This window comes from Grammomys surdaster, unplaced genomic scaffold, assembly GCF_004785775.1.
Source record: "Grammomys surdaster isolate TR1022 unplaced genomic scaffold, NIH_TR_1.0 138, whole genome shotgun sequence".
Taxonomy (NCBI): domain Eukaryota; kingdom Metazoa; phylum Chordata; class Mammalia; order Rodentia; family Muridae; genus Grammomys; species Grammomys surdaster.
Window position 1 is genome coordinate 8,551,040 of NW_021604596.1, and position 17,494 is coordinate 8,568,533.

A 17,494-nucleotide genomic window follows, 5' to 3' on the forward strand; every position below is an offset into this window, starting at 1 on the left:
TCCCTTAAAGAATGGCAAGAAAATATAACCAAACAGGTGAAGGAATTAAACAAAACTACCCAGGATCTAAAAATGGAAGTAGAAACAATAAAGAAATCTCAAAGAGAGACTACCTTGGAGATAGAAAACCTAGGAAAGAGATCAAGAGTCATAGACGCAAGCATCACCAACAGAATACAAGAGACAGAAGAAAGAATCTCAGGTACAGAAGATATTGAAAACATTGATAGAACTGTCAAAGAAAATGCAAAATGCAAAAAGTACTTAACACAAAATATCCAAGAAATCCAGGACACAATGAGGAGACAAAAACCTAAGAATAATAAGTATAGATGAGAGTGAAGATTCCCAACTTTTTTTTTTTTTTTTGCAAGCTGGACTATTTTTTTTATTGGATATTTTATTTACATTTCATATGTTATCCCCTTACCCCATCCCCCACCCACCCGGGAATCCCCCATCCCCTTACCCCTCCTCCTTCTTCTCCGTGGATGTAACCCCCACCTACCCCCCCACTCCCACGTCCCCACCCTCAAAATTCCCACCCCCTGGGGCATCCAGCCTTCATGAGGTCAAGGATCTCTTCTTCCACCTGTGCCTGGCAGGGCCCTCCACTCTTACATATTCAGCTGAAGCCCTGGATCTCTCCATAAGTGCTCCCAGGCTGGTGGTTAGGACCCTGGGAGCTGTGATTGGTTGGTATTGTTGCTCTCCTCATGGTGCCACAAACCCTTTCAGCTCCTTCAGTCCTCACTCTAACTCCTCCATTGAGTACCTCATGATCAGTTCAATGGCTAGTTGTGAGCATCTGCCTCTGAATATGTCAGACTCTTGAAGGCCTCTGAGGAGACATCCATATCAGGCCCTTATCGGCATGCACTTCCTGACTTCCACATCAGCATCTACCTTTGGTGACTGCACATGGGATGGATACTCAGGTGGAAAGGTCTTCAAATGACCCCTCCTTCAGTTTCTGTCCCTCATTTTGTCTCCATATTTGCTCCCTTGAGTACTTTGTTGCTCCTTCTAAGAAGAACTGAATCACCCCCACTTGGTCTTCCTTTTTTATGAGCTTCATGTGGCCTGTGAGTTGCATCTTGGGCATTTCAAGGTTCTGGGCTAATATCCAATAATCAGTGAGTGAATACCATGTGTCTTCTTTTGTGATTGGCTTACCTCACTCAGGATGATAATTTCTAGTTCCATCCATTTACCTAGGAACCTCTCGAATTCATTGTTTTTAATAGCTGAGTAATACTCCATTGTGTAAATATACCACATTTTTTGAATCCATTCCTCAGTTGAAGGACATCTGGGTTCTTTCCAGCTCCTGGCTATTATAAATAAGGCTGCTATGAACATAGTTGAGCATATGTCCTTGTTATATGTTCGAGCATCTTCTGGGTATGTGCCTAGAAGTGGTATAGCTGGATCCTCAGGTAATGCTATGTCCAATTTTCTGAGGAACCGCCACACTGATTTTCAAAGTGGTTGCACCATCTTGCAGTCCCACCAACAATGGAGGAGTGTTCCTCTTTCTCCACACCCTCGCCAGCATCTACTATCACCTGAGTTCTTAATCTTAGCCATTCTGACTGGTGTGAGATGGAATCTCAGAGTTGTTTTGATTTGCATTTCCCTGATGACTAAGGACACTGAACATTTCTTTAGGTGCTTCTCGGCCATTCGAGTTTCTTCCATTGAAAATTCTTTGTTAAGCGCTATATCCCATTTTTTAATAGGGTAATTTGGTTGTCTGGAGTCTACTTTCTTAAGTTCTTTGTATATATTGGATATTAGCCCTCTATCAGATGTAGGATTGGTAAAGATCTTTTCCCAATTTGTTGGTTGTCGTTTTGTCCTATTGACAGTGTCCTTTGCCTTACAGAAACTTTGCAACTTTATGAAGTCCCATTTGTCAATTCTTGATCTTAGAGCATATGCCATTGGTGTTCTGTTCAGGAACTTTTCCCCTTGTTCAGGAGCCCAAGTATTCAAGGCTCTTCCCCACCTTCTCTTCTATTAGTTTCAGTGTATCTGGTTTTATGTGGAGGTCCTTTATCCACTTAGACTTGAGCTTTGTACAAGGAGATAAGAATGGATCGATTTTCATTCTTCTACATGTCCTCCAGTTGAACCAGCACCATTTGTTGAAAATGGTGTCCCTTTTCCACTGGACAGTTTTAGCTCCTTTGTCAAAGATCAAGTGACCATAGGTATGGGGGTTCATTTCTGGGTCTTCAATTCTATTCCATTGATCCTCCTGCCTGTCTCTGTACCAATACCATGTAGTTTTTGTCACTATTGCTCTGTAGTACAGCTTGAGGTCAGGGATCGTGATTCCTCCAGAAGTTCTTTTATTGTTGAGAATAGTTTTTGCTATCCTGGGTTTTTTGTTATTCCATATGAATTTGAGAATTTCTTTTTCTAACTCTGTGAAGAATTGAGTTGGGATTTTAATGGGGATTGCATTGAATCTGTAGATTGCTTTTGGCAAGATGGCCATTTTTATTATATTAATCCTGCCAATCCATGAGCATGGGAGATCTTTCCATTTTCTGAGATCTTCTTCGATTTCTTTCTTCAGGGACTTGAAGTTCTTGTCGTACAGGTCTTTCACTTGCTTGGTTAGATTCACACCAAGGTATTTCATATTATTTGCAACTATTGTGAAGGGTGTCATTTCCCTAATTTCTTTTTCAGTCTGTTTATCTTTCATGTAGAGGAAGGCTACTGATTTGTTTGAGTTGATTTTATAACCAGCCACTTTGCTGAAGTTGTTTATCAGGTTTAGGAGTTCTCTGGTGGAAGTTTGGGGGTCACTTAAGTATACTATCATATCATCTGCAAATAGCGATATTTTGACTTCTTCCTTTCCAACTTAAAGGACCAGTAAATATCTTCAACAAAATTATAGAGGAAAGCTTCTCTAACCTAAAGAAAGAGCTGTCCATGAACATAAAAGAAGCCTACAGAACTCCGAATAGACTAGACCAAAAAAGAAATTCCTCCTGTCACATAATAACCAAAACGTCAAATGCACAAAACAAAGAAAAAAATACTAAAAGCAGTAAGGGAAAAAGGTCAAAGTAACATATAAAGGCAGACCAATAAGAATTACACCAGACTTCTCATCAGAGACTAGAAAAGCCAGAAGAACCTGGACTGATATCATACAGACCCTAAAAGAACACAAATGCCAGCCCAGACTACTATACCCAGCAAAACTCTCAATCACTATAGATGAAGAAACCAAGATATTCCATGACAAAACCAAATTTACACAATATCTTCCCACAAATCCAGCACTTCAAAGGATAATTGATGGAAAACTCCAATACAAGGAGGGAAACTACAACCTAGAAAAAGGAAGGAAGTAATCTTCCAACAACTCCAAAAGAAGATAGCTACACAAACATAATTCCACCTACAATAACAAAAATAACAGGAAGCAACAACCATTTTTCCTTAATATCTCTTAATATCAATGGTCTCAACTCTCTAATAAAAAGATGCAGACTATCATACTAGATAAATAAACAGGACCCAGAATTTTGCTGCATACAGGAAACACACCTCAGTGACAAAGACAGAGCACTTTTTACTTCAGCGTAAAAAGATGGAAAACAATTTTCCAAGCAAATGGTCCCAGGAAACAAGCTAGAGTAGCCATTCTAATATCAAATAAAATCGAATTCCAACCAAAAGTAATCAAAAAAGATAAGAAAAAACACTTCATACTTATCAAAGGAAAAATCTACCAAGATAAACTCTCAATTCTGAACATCTATGCTCCAAATTCAACGGCACCCACATTCATAAAAGAAACTTTGATAACGCTCAAAGCACACATTTCACCTCACACAATAATAGTGGGGGACTTCAACATCCCACTCTCAGCAATGGACAGATTATGGAAACAGAAACGAAACAAAGACACAATGAAATTAACAGAAGTTATGAACAAAATGGATTTAAAAGATATCTATAGAACATTTCATCCTAAAACAAAAGAACTTACCTTTTTCTCAGCACCTCATGGTACCTTCTCCAAAATAGACCATATAATTGGTCACAAAACAGGGCTCAACAGATACAAAAACATTGAAATAATCCCTTGCATCCTATCAGATCACCACAAACTAAGGCTGTTTTTTAACAATGACAAAAACAATGGAAAGTCCACATACATGTGGAAACTGAACAATGCTCTACTCAATGATGACTTTGTCAAGGAAGAAAAAAGGAAATTAAAGACGTTTTAGAATTTAATGAAAATGGGGATACATCATACCAAAACTTGTGAGACTCCATGAAACCATACTAAGAAGAAAACCCATAGCTCTAAGTGCCTACGAAAAGAATCTAGAGAAAGCATAAGCTAACAACTTGACAGCACACCTGAGATCTCTAGAGCAAAAAGAAGCAAATACACCCAAGAGGACTAGATGGCAGGAAAAAATGAAACTCAGGGCTGAAATAAACCAAGTAGAAACAAAAAGAACTATACAGAATATCAACAAAACCAGATGCTGTGTCTTTGAGAAAATCAACAAGATAGATAAACCCTTAGCCAGACTAAACAGAGGGCACAGAGACAGTATCCAAATTAATAAAATCAAAACTGAAAAGGGAGACATAACAACAGAAACTGAGGAAATTTTAAAAAATCATCTGATTTTATTACAAAAGCCTATACTCAACAAAACTGGAAAATCTGGATGAAATGGACAATTTTCTAGACAGATACCAGGTAACAAAGTTAAATCAGGAGCAAATAAGCCATCTAAACAGTCCCATAACCCCTAAAGAAATAGCAGGAGTCATTAAAAGTCTCCCCACCACAAAAAGCCCAGAACCATATGGTTTTAGTACAGAATTCTATCAGACCTTCAAGGAAGACCTAATACCAATTCTCTTCAAACTATTCCACAAAATAGAAACAGAAGAAACTACCCAATCCATTCTATGAAGCTAAAATCATGCTCATACCTAAACCTCACAAAGACCCAACAAAGAAAGAGAACTTCAGACCAATCTCCCTTATGAATATCGATGCAAAAATACTCAATAAAATTCTTGCAAACTGAATCCAAGAACACATCAAAACAATCATCCATCATGATAACGTAGGCTTTATCCCAGGAATGCAGGGATGGTTCAATATTCAGAATTCCATCAAAGTAATCCACTATATAAACAAACTCAAAGGAAAAAAAAAACACATGATCATCTCACTAGATGCTGAGAAAGCATTTGACAAAATTCAACATTTCTTCATGGTAAAAAATTTAGAAACATCAGGAATTGAAGGCCCATACCTAAACATAGTAAAAGCAATATAATAGCAAACCAGTAGCCAACATCAAACTAAATGGAGAGAAACTTGAAGCAATCCCAGTAAGATCAGGGACTAGACAAGTCTGCCCACTCTCTCTCTGCCAATACAGTACTGGAAGTCCTAGCCAGAGCAATTAGACAACAAAAAGAAGTCAAAGGGATACAAATAGGAAAGGAAGAAGTCAAAATATCAGTATTTGCAGATGATATGATAGTATACTTTAGTGACTCCAAAACTTCCACCAGAGAACTCCTAAACCTGATTAAAAAAAAAAAAAAAACTTCAGCAAAGTGGCTGGTTATAAAATCAACTCAAACAAATCAGTAGCCTTCCTCTACTTGAAAGATAAACAGGCTGAGAAAGAAATTAGGGAAAAGACACCCTTCACAATAGTCACAAATAATATAAAATATCTTGGTGTGAATCTAACCAAGCAAGTGAAAGATCTTTATGACCAGAACTTCAAGTCTCTGAAGAAAGAAATCGAAGATCTCAGAAGATGGAAAGATCTTTCATGCCCATGGATTGACAGGATTAATATAGTAAAAATGGCCATCTTGCTCAAAGCAATCTACAGATTCAATGCAATCCCCGTTAAAATCCCAAATCAACTCTTCACAGAGTTAGAAAGAGAAATTCTCGAGTTCATTTGGAATACCAAAAACCCAGGATAGCAGAAACTATTCTCAACAACAAAAGAACTTCTGAAGGAATCACTATCCCTGACCTCAAGCTGTACTACAGAGCAATAGTGATTAAAAAAAAAAAAACAACTGCATGATATTGATACAGAGATAGGCAGGAAGATGAATGAAATAGAATTGAAGACCCAGAAATGAACCCCCACACCTATGGTCACTTGATCTTTGACAAAGGAGCTAAAACTGTCCAGTGGAAAAAGGACAGCATTTTCAACAAATGATGCTGGTTCAACTGCAGGACAACATGTAGAAGAATGCAAATCGACCCATTCTTTTCTCCTTGTTCAAAGCTCAGTTCCAAGGGGATAAAAGACCTTCACATAAAACCAGATACAACTGAAACTAATAAAAGAGAAGGTGGGGAAGAACCTTGAATACGTAGGCACAGGGTAAAAGTTCCTGAACAGAACACCAATGACTTATGCTCTAAGATCAAGAATTGACAAATGGGACCTCATAAAATTGCAAAGTTTCTGCAAGGTAAAGGGCACTGTCACCAGAACAAAATGGCAACAAACAGATTGGGAAAAGATCTTTACCAATCCTATAGCCAATAGAGGGCTAATATCCAATATATACAAAGAACTCAAGAAATTAGGCTCCAGACAACCAAATAACCCTATTAAAAATGGAGTACAGAGCTAAACAAAGAATTCTCAATGGAGGAAACTCGAATGGCTGACAAGCACCTAAAGAAATGTTCAGTATCCTTAGTCATAAGGGAAATGCAAATCAAAACAACCCTGAGATTCCACCTCACACCAGTCAGAACAGCTAAGATCAAAAACTCAGGTGATAGTAGATGCTGGCGAGGATGTAGAGAAAGTGGTACACTCCTCCATTATTGATGGGATTGCAAGATGGGGCAACCACTCTGGAAATCAGTCTGGCGGTTCCTCAGAAAATTGAACATAGCATTACCTGAGGACTCAGCAGTACCACTCCTGGGCATATACCCAGAAGATGCTCCAACATATAACAAGGACATATGCTCCACTACGTTCATAGCAGCCTTATTTATAATAGCCAGAAGCTAGAAAGAACCCAGATGTCCTTCAACAGAGGAATGGATTAAAAAAATGTGGTACATTTACACAATGGAATATTACTCAGCTATTAAAAACAATGAATTCAAGAAATTCTTAGGTAAATGGGTAGAACTAGAAAATATCATCCTGAGTGAGGTAAACCAATCACAAAAGAACACACATGGTATTCACTCACTGATTATTGGATATTAGCTGAGACGCTTAAAATACTCAAGATTCAACTCACAGACCACAAGAAGCTCATGAAGAAGGAAGACCAAGTGTGGGTGCTTCAGTCCTTCTTAGAAGGAGCAACAAAATACTCAAGGGAGCAAATATGGAGACAAAAAAATCAACTCCAAATGGGCAAAAGACCTATACAGAAGATATGAACTGGTAAAGTGTCAGGAAGAAATTATGTGCTTTAAGATACAAATATGGAAAATAAATTTTTATCAAAGATTCATAAAATATGGACATCAGTTACAAAACAAATGACACTGTCAGCCCATGAAATTGCTATATAATTTAAGAAACAAGTCATCAAATGTGTCAAGAGCCAGCTAAGAAGATGGCAACAGTGTTTACAAAATGTGACACTTGACAAGGGATTAATATTTTCACTTAGGGAGTTCTTTACAATTATTGTTTCTGACATAACTGCAGACATCCAACAGTGTGGTACTATTTGCTTGTCAATAACCACTGAGGAATATTTTTCCTGTCTCACATCTTCAATTTAATTACTTAGTTTTATTTCAAGAGCATGCATATTTCACTTTGAACACTCAGTGGGATCTCTAAAAGTAGCCACATGAGGTGGATATAGTTTGGTAAGATGTATATTTTTATGTGGTCATATTGCTATGTCAGAAATTATTTTTAAATGTTTTTCTTTTTTTTCTGCATCTGCTATGCACATTATAAACTTGGCTGGCACGAAGTCCATATACATTAAAGCTAACAGAATGGTGTCACTTCTGCCCTGTCTGTGTTTAAACGACACAGCTCATGTAAACATGGCTTCATTTGATCTTGTTCCACAAGCACTCACAATCATTTGTCTATATTGCTTCTTTGCTAATAATAAAAAGTTTAAATATTTTATTTTTTTTAAAAAATTTTTGTTTGAGGATTTTAAACATGAGTACTATATTTACATCATTGCCACCCCTTCCTCTCCCCTGAAACACCTCCTGTGTCCTGTGACACACATACACACACACACACACATACACACAGCCTATTTCTTCTATTTAGCATTACTTGTGTGTGTATTTGTCTAGAGCTGACCACTGATGGAGATAATATTTATATAAAGGAAGGCATTTTTGTGACTAGAGTAGTTCTAACACTTATTACCATAGTCATATTTATGTTAAAATTAAACACCATAGTCTGTCAGATCCCTATGTCCCCTTCAACAACCATAGTTTGATTAAATGAGAACCTTGGCTTAACTTAATCTCATAAACGTCAGAAGTTTGACACTTGGCCATGAGGGAATGTTATTATTTCTAGGCCACATTTTATGTTTGTTTTTAAAGTTCCCATTTCCTCTCTTAGTAATCTGTAAAAGCTAGATTTTTGATGCAATAATGGCTATGCACGGATAATTCAGTCCTAGCATTCTGATGACTGTACCACACGTCAGCTAATACGATATCTTTCACTGTGACATTACAACGGGTCTCATACACACACAGTGTGTTAAGACCTGAGATTTATCACTTTTCCTTCTGCCAGTGTGCTGCTTCACAGGGCCCAGATCTCTGAGGAGTTTTATGATGATTTCAGCATTCTGATGCTTTGGTATGCAGTCTGTGTGGAGGAGAAGCTCTCAGGAATGATATCTTCCTATTAGTCCCTTGGGAGCCCTATAAAATGAGCACAGTCTTATGGAATGCTTCACTTCAATCCCACCTCAGGCTCTGCTTTTCTCCATGCTGGACTGCCTGCTCATATCTTGATTCTTAGAGCCTGTATCTTAGCTTCAGCATCCCTGCCTATATTCTCCCTATTTATGCTTCCTTCTCTGAACAATTGTCATGAGAGTTCCCTCAAACACAATGTTTAGGGCACACCTTTAGCACCTGCACAGAAATGCCTTGTTTAAATACTATTCTTACATGACTTGTCTGTCTGTCTGTCTGTCTGTCTGTCTCTCTCTCTCTCTCTCTCTCTCTCTCTCTCTCTCTCTCTCTCTGTGTGTGTGTGTGTGTGTGTGTGTGTATATACATGTATAAAATGGCTGCATACACAGATGTCAGAAGACAAATTTTTGGAATCCCAGCCATAGACTGAACTCTGGTAATATAGTCAGTTTTGGCAGGAAGCATGTTATGTGCAGAGTCATCGTGCAGCCTAAGATATGTCTCCTTTCCTATTGAATAAAATTTTCTGCATTTCAGACCACTTTAGGGATAAGCAACCTCAAGTTAACCTGTTGCATCATTTCTTATAGATCTATATGACTCTTGCTTCTCATTCCTTTCCAATTTTCTTTAGTTTCCGCACTTCAGTCTCTTTCCATAGGTAAGTCATTTCAGTACTTCCCATTTTAATCACTCCCCCTGCTATGCCTCAGCATTTAGCACTAGTTCAGAGAGAGCTGGTTTTATGAAGATATTTGTGACTCTCAAAAATTAGCAAGGCAGAGCACTCCAGGGAATTTAAAACTTGAAGCAACCTCAGTAGAAATTACTCCCTTGAAGAACTCAGAAGTCCATTGAAAGAGTGAAGTTTTTCAAATACTCCCCACCCCCTGGGCACATATGTAGCAGAGGGTTACCTTGTCTGGCCTCAGTGGGAGAGGATGGGCCTAATCCTGTAGCGATGCCTCATGGTTAGGACATACCCAGGGAGGGGAGCACCCTCTTGGAGGTAAAAAGGAGAGGAGATGGAGGAAGAACTATTCAGGGAGGACTGGTAGGCAGACAACATTTGAAATTCAAATCAATAAAATAATTAGTTAATAATAAAGAATAAAATGTAATAAGAGAAGAAATACTTTTGGAAACGGAAAAAATACTTTCCCCATTAATATGAGGCATTTGTCCTGAGTTTTTGCAGGTAAAGATTAAATTATCACCAAAAAATTAATTGAAAGGATACATTATCTTAAACATTCATTTAAAGAAGTTAAATTAGTTATTTCAGTTTTCTTAAGAGCCATTTACATGCTATTTGGAGCTGTGTTGCTAATGTTAGTGTTCCCCAAACATCAAGTGTTGAAACCTCTGTGATGGTAAGGGGTGAGGCATTGGATTAATTAGATAACTAGATAATGAGCCTTTATAAAAAAAGCTATGAAGAATGTCTTGAGTTGTCTTGCTTCTTCTGCACAATGAGGAAGCTCTGAGAGAATGACCCCAACAGACATAGACATCAGATCAATCAATGTAGAGGTCATTCAGAAGCATAACAGATTGTGGATGGAATAACTTTAGGGCAGTCTATGAGTAATGTTCTCTAAATTATACTTACATATGATAAATTCTGCTTTGGCTTAATATGAAAGGAGACATTGCTTTGGCCGCTAGTGAGAGGGCCACATAGCCTGATGATGAGTTTGATCCTTGGGACCAATGTGACTTAAGGTGTTCTTGTGTTCATGACCTCTAAGTCAGTCAAAACATTTCTGCTTTCTGGCTCGGGATTTTTCTATATTTAGATGAGGAATATTTCATATTCTTACCTTGTCTGCCTGTTGGCTTATGCATTTCATAACTCTGCGAGCAACATTTCCCTCCATTCAGGGATCTATGCCTGCTGCAGGATATTTGATCACATTGTGAACCCTGAGATTCTGAACTGGGAAAAACTTGCTTCTTGTTGTGGTGTGGCTCAGCCCTAGCAAACACCTTTAAGACAAGAGCTTTCTATATACAAGAGCTGAAAAAATTCAACTATTGTTCAAGAGTCAGCACAAGTAACCAGTTGACCGGGAGTAAGTATAAGAAAATCCAGGAAAGAGAAAGGAGGATGCTTGAGTTGAATGGTATTTAAGACAGCGTGGAGAAGGAAAAGGAGCTTTTTATCCTTTGGGGACATCAATGAAGTAGGAAGGTCAGCTAGTCTATGCCTGTGAGATAGCAGGTTTTCACCACAATGTCTGGCTACTAAGTCTCAGACGTTGGGGATTTTGTTTTAAAAACAATATACACCAGAGACCCAGATTCCCTCACCTAACTCACCTAACTCAACATTACTCTTTCTCAGGGTCAAGGTTAAAATGCATGATCTCCATTATATACTGCTGAACATAGCACTAAGCATATGGGAGTTAATCAATAAGTACTGAAATTAATTAATTATAATACTCTTTATGGTTGTTATCTTTAATTATAAACATAATAGCACCTAGAATAACCTGGGAATTGAGCCTCAATGAAGTGTTGTCTACATTCAGTTGACCTGTGGGCTAGGTCTGTGGGGAAATTATCTTATTAAGTTAGTTGATGTGGGAAGATTTCCCATTATGCACAGCACCATTATCTAGCCAAGAAGTCCTCAACTATATAATCAGAGAAACTTAGCTCAAACTAGGTCCAAACACCAAGCAAATGAGTATATGTTCATCTGTTCTTCTCTGCTCTTGATCTTTGTTGTCATGTGACCAGTTCCTGCTTTGGCTTTTCTACAATGATGAACTATAACTTGAAATTGTAAGTCAAATAAACTCTTTTCCTCACCAAGCTTTTTTTTTTTTTTTTCGAGCAACTTGAAACTAGAACACACCGTTTTCTCCCACTTGCATCTAAACTGTTATCAAGGGCTTATGTCCTACGTAGTTATTTAGTAGGTTCTTCTTACTCCTGCTATAGTCAGGAACATATTATCTCTCTTCTATACTATTTAGATAGTTTATAGGAATTCAAAATTTGTAAACACAGCAAATTGCTCACTTGAACTACAAGCATGGCGCCATGTGAAGATGCTTTTGTGTTAAGCCGTGTAGCTAAGTATATGATTTACTTAGTTATTCAACAAACATTCACTACGTTTCTTCTTTGTGTCATCACTCTGCTTTGTACTGAACAGGCTGGGATGTGCAAATGAAGTGTGTGTTCTGATTTAATAGAACCAACAATGTGATAACTCATTCTCCAAAGTCTTAGTCCAAAAGATTTTCTTAATCTTTTGACTGATCATTAAAATTCTAAAGATGAGTATTTACTTTCTTACTTATTATACTGTTGTACTGATTCAATAAGGAATGAATTACAGCTTAGTTATTTGCATAAAGACTTATTTATTTTCATTTTATGTCTGCCTATGAGTATGTGGATGCATGTGCACTATTCCTGGTGTCTGAGGAGGTACTAGAGGGCATCTGACACCCTAGAACTAAAGTTACAGACAGTTGCAAGCCACCATGTGGGTGCTAGGAAATGAGTATGGGTCCTCTGCAAGAGCAGCAAGTGCTCTTAACTGTTGAGACATTTCTCCAGCCCCTAAAGTTCATGTCTTGATAGATCTGGTGAGAATAACAAATACTTTGAACAGTTTACCAATGAGTCTATCTTCTAGGTGAATCTACCGCCACCCATTTTATTTATTTTTCATGTCTGTAACTGTATGGGTTTGTATACATGCAGTACTACAAAGCACATGTAGAGGTCAAAGGCTAAGTTTCAGGAATTGGTTCTCTCTTTCTGTCACAAAGGTTTCAATAACCAAACTCAGGTGGTCAAGGTTGGTGATGGCTTTACCTGCTAAACCACTCTAGGTGAATCTTTTTTAAAATTATCTTGAATCTTTTTTTTTTTTTTTACAGTCCAGTCATTATCCTCCTCCCGGTCTGCCCACTGACAGTTCCTCATCCCATTCCTCCTCCCCTGTCTCCAAGAGGTTGTTCGCCCCTCCCCTCCCGATCCTCACCCCTTCCTACATCCTTATTCCTCCCCATCCCACCAGACCTTTCCACTCCCTGGGGCCTCAAGTTTCTTGAAAGTTAGGCACATCTTCTCCCATTGAGGCCAGACCAGACAGTCCTCTGCTGTCTATATGTTGAGGGCCTTAGACCAGCTTGTGTATGCTACCTGGTTGGTGTCTCAGTGTTTGAGAAATCTCAGAGACCTGGGTTAGTTGAGACTATTGATCTTTTCATGGGGTCACCCTACTTCTAAGCTTCTTCCATCCTTTCTTTAATGCAACCACAGAGGTCCCCAACTTCAGTCCAATAGTTGGGGGTAAGCATCTGCATCTGTCTCAAATAGTTTCTTGTTGGGCCTCTCAGAGGGCAGCCATGCTAGGCTCCTGTCTGTAAATAATACTGTCAGGCCTTGGAGCTTCCCCATGAGATGGATCCCAATTTGGGCCTGTGACTGGACCTCCTTTTCCTCAGGCTCTTCTCTATTTTTGTCTCTGTAGTTCTTTTAGACAGAAACTATTATAGGTCAGAGTTTTTGACTGTGGGCTGGCAACCCCATCCCCCCACTTGATGCCCTGTCTTTCTACTGGAGGTGAACTCTACAAGTTTCCCTTCCCCACTGTTGGGCATTTCATCTAAGATCCCTCCCTTTGAGTCCCTCACCACCCAGGTGTCTAATACATTCTAGAGGGTTCCAGCACCTCTCACCTCCTGGGGTTGCAGATTTCCATTCAATTTACTGGTCCTCATGGCTTCACTCCTGTTTCCTACCCCCAATACCTGATCATGTTCCCCTTTTCCTCTCCCTGTCTCCTCTCCCATCCATGTCTCTCCCTCCATCTGCCACTCATGATTGCTTTCTTCTCCCTTCCAAGTGGAATTGAGGCATCCTCAGTTGGGCCCTTTGGCTTGTTAACCTTGAGTTCTGTGGATTGAATCTTGAGTATTCTGTACTTTTTTGGCTAATATAAGAATTTATTTGTTTAGATTTTGAAATACTAGTCAATGGACAATTGTATCTTTAAGCAAAGAGCAAGTCACAGGAAAACCCAAATGTGTTTAAATTTATGTCTATATAATCACAGTTCTTTTAAAGATGAAACCAATGTTTAATGCATCCTTGAAGCAAGATAGGAAGCTTAAAACATCCTTCAGAATCCTTTGCTGGATGCATGGGATGAAGATAAAGTGATCCACAACAGTGCTTTAAGGCAGAATAAGACACAAAGCTAGCACTGATAATCCTTGGTTTTGATTTATGAAAGAGTTTGTGGTATAACTTAAATACCATCTATTCAAATAAGTTGTGGATAGAGCTGTCTCCATTTATCCAATCCTTGGGTATCTGCAGTCAACAATAATCCAAAAATACTAGCCAGAAAGTTCCAAAAATAAAAAACTAATAAGTTTTAAATTGTGTTCCATTCTAAGAACATAGTGAAATTACATTCTCTGTCTTGTCCAGGACATGATTCCTCTCTCTCTCTCTCTCTCTCTCTCTCTCTCTCTCTCTCTCTCTCTCTCTCTCTCTCTCTCTCGCCCCCCCCCTCTCCCCTCCCCCTCCCCTCCCTCTCCCCTCCCCCTCCTCCTCACCCCCTCCCCTTCCCCCTCCCCCCTCTCTTTTTCTGTTCAGTAGATTCCCTCAGTGTATACTACCCAAGTGTAATCACTACAAAGCTCTCTTAGTTGTCCAATTCACTGCTGCAGTATCAGAGTACTTATGTTTTAGTGGCTCTTATTTTTGCTAAATTATGACATTAAAGTACGGGATGCTATAAATTTAGAAATGTAAAGAAAAAGCATAAAGTGAATCTTTTAAGTAAGTGAAAGGAAAAAAAAGCTGTAGGCTTAATTAAGAAAAAGAATGTATATGGAGCTGGAGATCTATAATTAAAATCACACACACACACACACACACACACACACACACACACACACACCCTGGTGCTATTTTTAGGTTCAGGCAGCCACTGGAGGATTTTGGAGCATGTTGCTTGTAGATGAGAGGTGACCACTAAAGCATAAAGTTTAACTATGTTGCCAGTCTTTTAAAATCAATTCTAACATTATCAATTGATTTATGTATATCCATATTTAGGTATATCCATAGGGAACATTATAGCTCCTCTGTGAGTTTTTAAGTTAATGTTTGTTTTGAGCTGTTCCTGCTAATGTGATAAAATACTTTAACAAAAAGAACTTGAAGGCGAAAGGGTTGATTTGGTATACAGTTCAGGGATAAATGGTCGTAGCACGGGAATCCTGGCATGAGGAGCTTGAGGCAGCTAGTTACAAGGCATCTCCAGTCAGGAACTAAAGAGTGATGGCTATAGCACTCAGCTTGCTCTCTCCATTTTCTAACCCCAAACCTATCAATGGTGCCCTCACTGTTAAAGTTGGTCTTCCCAATTCAATTTAGTCAATCAATATAACCCATCACTCCCTATCACGGGCATGCCAAGAGTCTTGTTTCCTGGATGCTCTAGATTCAGTCAAGTTGATAACCAATACCAACCTTCAATGTATGTGATGAGATTAGTTGACTTTATTGCTTCAATTACACAGTTACAACAACCAAAAAGAAATCTTTACCAAAGGTTTTCAGTATTTCAAGTTGCTATTCGCTAGTTGTTTTTTGTTCCTTCCTGAAGTACACTATAAACTTATGTTTTTAATGTAGTAATATGAAAATTTTCCTAAGTCCTTTAATTTATTGTAACCATCTTGTTCTTGAGAAAGACACAGCAATCTATTCGCATTGTCATATAACTAATGTATGCAGAAAACAGTGAGTCAGTAAGAAAAACCCATGGAAAAATGGAAGATGCAGAATCCATATGGGCCATATTCTCAGCTGGGAACAAAAGACAAATGTGGGCAAGAAGGTGTCAGAAAAGATGAAGCTCCAAACACTGGAGAATCAAAGCAAGCCATCTGTACAGCTTATAATGTTTATCAAAACCAACTTTGCCAAGAAAAAGAAGGACATTAAGAATTCAGGTCATCATAAACCTAATAATGTAAGCATTCAATAAAACTATTATATGAAATTGGGGAACTGTGGGGTTGCTATTTAGAAAAGAAAATAATCTGAACTGACAGGAAAGCAACATCCTATGACTGGTCTACAGACTGTCATCCTCACTGTGCTGGCTTTGCATCATGTGTGCTCCCCAGACATGCTTTGCCCATGGCATGTACTGAGCTTTCCATGACATATACTCACTAGAACATGAGCGGTCACACATGCACTGCTGGTTCAGTTGGCATGCTTTGCCCATGGCATGTACTGAGCTTTCCATGACATATACTCACTAGAACATGAGCAGTCACACATGCACTGCTGGTTCAGTTGGCATGCTTTACACATCCCATGGGCGTCATATCTTTCGCTTCTTTCCACTACAAATAACTCAGTAAAGCTTACTAGATTTTTTTTTGAATAAAAAATATTTATTTTTTTATTTTATATATTCTTCTACAGTTGGTGAGAGTGAAATAGAACCCCACTGATGTGAAGTATTTTAACAAAGAGATAGAAGAAAAATTGGCAGAAACTGAGAGGAGCTCAGATGAGAGAGAAAGTACGGTCTACAGAGATAGTTCCAGGACATTCAGGGTTACACAGAGAAATCCTGTCTTGAAAAATCCAAAAAATAAAGTAAAATAAATAAACAATATGAAACTCCAATGAGTCAAGAATTTGTTTAAGGACTCTATCATGTAACATGATGACTACAGTTAGTAATATTTCATATCCTTGAAAAATCACTGAGAGTATATTTCAATGTTCCTTCAGTGCCAAGTGTATGAAACAGCACATATGTCAGATAGCTTACCTTGGCCATTCCAAATAGAAACTTATTTCAAAACATCAGACAACATGAGGGGCTGAATATATATATACAAATTGGTATTGCTTGTAACTGTCAAGTATTATAACCAAAGCAGTGAAAAAATTGTATTTCTGAAGTAAATTATGATACAATGAAATGTTCTTCAACACATAAACTGTAGAAAATGAGGAATCCAAAAAAAAAAAATCCTATAGGGGAAGCTAATTGTGTGTAGTGCATTGTCATGTGAATGCATCTTGGAACTGTATAAATTATATGTGTGCTCATAATTTTTATTCCCTTATTACTTCATTATTTGTAGGGAGCACATACATGGCACACACACATATAGAGGTCAGACTGAAACTTGAGAGAGTTGCTTCTCTTCTTCCAGCAGGTAGGTTTGGAGGATTTGACTCTGGCACTCTGGCTTGGCAGAGAATGGCTTTTCCTGATGTTTCATTTTGTCATCCCATGTGTTTATTATAAAATAATAAAAGTGTGTGCACAAACATTTTGACAGCTTCCCTTAGTTGTGTCAGGGTTTCTGGGAGACACCACGGACACCTAGACCTTCTGTATACTCACCATGGTTTTTTCATGTTGTCAGTACATGGTCCATGAGTGAAGCTATATAAGAAGAATTCTTGAGAACCTATGAGAAAACTTCAGAGAAACTAAAGAAAGTTTTGTAATCTCTACTCCCCCATCAT